The following is a 4265-nucleotide window of genomic DNA, read 5'->3' on the forward strand; positions in this document are numbered from 1 at the left end:
ATACCCAAAGGATTATAAATCATGCTGCTATAAAGACACATGCACACGTATGTTTATTGAGGCACTATTCACAATAGCAAAGACTTGGAATCAACCCAAATGTCCATCAGTGACAGACTGGATTAAGAAAATGTGGCACATATACACCATGGAATACTATGCAGCCATAAAAAAGGATGAGTTTGTGTCCTTTGTAGGGACATGGATGCAGCTGGAAACCATTATTCTCAGCAAACTATCACAAGAACAGAAAACCAAACACCGCATGTTCTCACTCATAGGTGGGAACTGAACAATGAGATCACTTGGACTCGGGAAGGGGATCACACACCGGGGCCTATCACAGGGAGGGGGGAGGGGGGAGGGATTGCACTGGGAGTTATACCTGATGTAAATGACGAGTTGATGGGTGCTGACGAGTTGATGGGTGCAGCACACCAACATGGCACAAGTATACATATGTAACAAACCTGCACGTTATGCACATGTACACTAGAACTTAAAGCATAAAAAAAAAAAAATGTTGTGGTTCCTTAGTTTCTGATGAGAATTCCATGATGATTCCCCTGTGTGTGACATGTCATTTTTCTATAGCTGCTTTTCAGATTTTTTTTTTTTTTTTTTTTTTTTGAGACAGAGTTTTGCTCTTGTTGCCCAGGCTGGAGTGCACCATCTCACCTCACTGCAACCTCCACCTCCTGGGTTCAAGCGATTCTCCTGCCTCAGCCTCCCGAATAGCTGGAACTATAGGCGTGCACCACTACCCCTGGCTAATTTTTTTTTTCTTTTTCTTTTTCTTTTTTTTTTTTGAGACAGTCTTGCTCTGTCGCCAGGCTGGAGTGCAGTGGCGCGATCTCAGCTCACTGCAACCTCCGCCTCCCAGGTTCAGGTGATCCTCCTGCCTCAGCCTCCCGAGTACCTGGGACTATAGGCATGTGCCACCATGCCCAGCTAAGTTTTGTATTTTTAGTAGAGACGGGGTTTCACCATGTTGGCCAGGATGGTCTCGATCTCTTGACCTCGTGATCTGCCTGCCTCAGCCTCCCAAAGTGCTGGGATTACAGGTGTGAGCCACTGTGCCCAGCCCAGATTTTTTTTTTTTTATTTTCGTCTTTCAGAAATTTGATTATGGTGTGTTTAGACATGGTTTCCTTTCCATTTATTCTGTTTGGGGATGGCTGAGATATTTGAATCTGTAAGTGTATGTTTTCCACTAGATTTGAGAAGTTTTCAGCCATTTTCTTTTTAATATTTTTTTCTCCCCCCAGTTTTTTTTTTTGTTTGTTTGTTTGTTTGTTTGAGACGGAGTCTCGCTCTGTCGCCCAGGCTGGAGTGCAGTGATCGGATCTCAGCTCACTGCAAGCTCTGCCTCCTGGGTTCACGCCATTCTCCTGCCTCAGCCTCCCGAGTAGCTGGGACTACAGGCGCCCGCCACCTCGCCCGGCTAGTTTTTTGTATTTTTTAGTAGAGACGGGGTTTCACCGTGTTAGCCAGGATGGTCTTGATCTCCTGACCTCGTGATCCGCCCATCTTGGCCTCCCAAAGTGCTGGGATTACAGGCTTGAGCCACCGCGCCCAGCCTCTCCCCAGTTTTTTAACCTCTTCTGGGATCCTGATAAGTATTTGACCTTTTAATAGTGCCTGTATTAGTCAGTGTTCTTCAAAGAAACAGAACCAATAGAATCTATCTATCTATCTATCTATCTATCTATCTATCTATCTATCTATCCATCCAGAGATTTAGTACAAGAATTGGCTTACATGGTTATGAAGGCCAGGAAGTCTCATGATCTGTTGTCTGCAAGCTACAGAAGCAGGAAGGCTGGTGCATCTGAGTACAAAGGCCTGAGAACCAAGGGAGCCAATGGGATAAGTCTCAGTCCAAGTCCAAAGGCCCAAGAATCAGCAGCAATGTCTGAGGACCAGAGAAGATGGATATCCCAGTTCAAACAGGAGTGAATTAGCCTTTCGTCAGCATTTTTGTTCTATTCATGCCCTCAGTGGATTGGATGACGTTCACCCACATCGATGAGGGTAATCTTCTTTACTCACTCTACTAATTCAAATGTTAATCTCTTCCAGAATCATACCTTCACAAACACACCCAGAAATAATGTTTTAGTAACGATCTGGGCATCCGTTAACTCAGTCAAGTTGACACATTGAAATTAATCATCACAGTGCGCACGTATCCCAGAGTCTCTGTTTATTTTTTTCAGTCTTTTTACTTTCTGCTCTTTGTATTAGAAAATTTCCATTGATCTATCTTTAAGTTCACTGATTCTTTTCTCCATCCTGTTATTGAGCATATTCAGTGCATTTTTTATTTCATAAATTGTAGTTTTCAGTTATAAAATAATTGGCTCTTTTCTATAGCTTCTGCTTCTCCCCTGAGGAGTTCTAGCTCTCCAAATAGAACTGTTTCAGGTGTGTTTACTTTTACTTCAGATGCATGCTCCTGTGGCAGAGTCACATCGCTGCTTTAAAGTTGTCTTTGGGCCGGGCACGGTGGCTCACGCCTGTAGTCCCAGCACTTTGGGAGGCCGAGGCAGGCGGATCACGAGGTCAAGAGATCGAGACCATCCTGGCCAACATGGTGAAACCCCATCTCTACTAAAAATACGAAACTTAGCTGGGCATGGTGGCACATGCCTCTAGTCCCAGCTACTCGGGAGGCTGAGGCAAGAGAATGGTGTGAACCTGGGAGGCGGAGCTTGCAGTGAGCTGAGACCACCCCACTGTGCTCCAGTCTGGGCGACGGAGGGACACTCCATCTCAAGGGGAAAAAAAATTGTCTTCAGGCCAGGTGCAGTGGCTCACGCCTGTAATCCTAGCACATTGGGAGGCCATGGCGGGTGGATCACCAGAGGTCAGGAGTTTGAGACCAGCCTGGCCAACATGACGAAACCCCGTCTCCACTAAAAATACAAAAATTAGGTGGGCATGATGGCAGGCGCCTGTAATCCCAGTTACTTGGGAGGCTGAGGCAGGAAGAATCGCTTGAACCTGGGAGGCAGAGGTCGCAGTGAACTGAGATCATGCCATTGCACTCCAGCCTGAGCAACAGAGCAAGACTGTGTCAAAAAATAAAAATAAAAATAAAAAAATTAAGTCGTCTTTGGCAATCTTGGTGTTTGGCAAATGTTGTCTTTTCTCTTGAGAACTGGTCAGATTTACCTGGTTCTGTGTCTGCCAAGTAATTTTGTTGCTATATATTGTTAATGTTGTATTGGGTACTGGATCCCCAGGCAGAAATAAATAAAAAAAAAAAATAGAAAAAAATCATTTGGAAATTATTGACTTTTTTTCCCATTTGTTTTAGCAGACAACCTAATTGGTTGCTTTAAGACTGTAAGTTCTGCAGACAATGGCTTCAATGTCAGTTCAGTTTTCTAAACCTTTGTTGTACTTCCATGGATATATCTGATTCATCTACAATTCAGGGAGAGCCTGAGGTTTGCGCAGGTTGATGCACAGATTTGGAGAATCCATATCTCCAATTCTCTTCTCTCTGGTTCCCTCCCACTCTCTCCATAGCCCACAGAGACCCCTCCCGCTCCTTTGGTCAGAAAGATGAGCTTCCTATGGGAATTTAAACCATCCACGCTGCTGCTCTACCATGCAGCTTTATGATTGGAATCTCCTCTCTGGGCAAAACTATGAAAGAAAAGAGAAAAAAATGGGAGACTCATTCCCTTGCAGGTTGTTTCTTCAAGTTTTGACTCCTTTTCATAATCTGCTACTGTTGTTTACTTTTCAGAACTTTTGGGTAGTTGCTTTTTATGTTTTGGACAGTGTCTTTACTTGTAATCAGCAGAAGAAAGAGATTGTACAGGGCTTATGTAGTGGACCAAACCAGGAGCAGAACACTCTATATATTAAAATACGTTTGTACTTTGACCCACTAATCCCATTTCAGGAACTCTGTCACTAAGAGAAAATCGACTGTACATAGGATATGTATATATTAATAGTTACTGCAGTATTTTTTTGCAATGGCAAAATTAAATTAGAAGCAAACTGAATGATCATTAACAGGAATGGCTGAGTATTCCTGCACTGTGGAATATTTTGTAGCTATTGAATGAGTTGAATCTATATCCACATGGCAGATGATTGCTAGTTGGCCCTCAATATTCAATTCCCCTGTTCTTACATAATATTAGATTTTTTTTCCCCAGTGAAAGAGTACATTTTCCAGCCTTCCAGATAAGGTTTGGACTTGTGTCCCTGCCCAAATCTCATGTCAAATTGTAATCCCCAGT

At 43.4% G+C, this 4265-nt stretch overlaps 1 long non-coding RNA gene across 1 annotated transcript; it reads left to right on the forward strand.

Annotated features, from left to right (window-relative positions):
- The first annotated feature begins 1297 nt into the window (after positions 1–1297).
- Positions 1298–3874, forward strand: LOC135970183 (uncharacterized). The gene is made up of 2 exons (XR_010585727.1): positions 1298–2034; positions 2449–3874. It is a non-coding gene; the product is annotated as an uncharacterized lncRNA (long non-coding RNA).
- Positions 3875–4265: the final 391 nt, after the last annotated feature.

This window comes from Macaca fascicularis, chromosome 3, assembly GCF_037993035.2.
Source record: "Macaca fascicularis isolate 582-1 chromosome 3, T2T-MFA8v1.1".
Classification (NCBI taxonomy): Eukaryota; Metazoa; Chordata; class Mammalia; order Primates; family Cercopithecidae; genus Macaca; species Macaca fascicularis.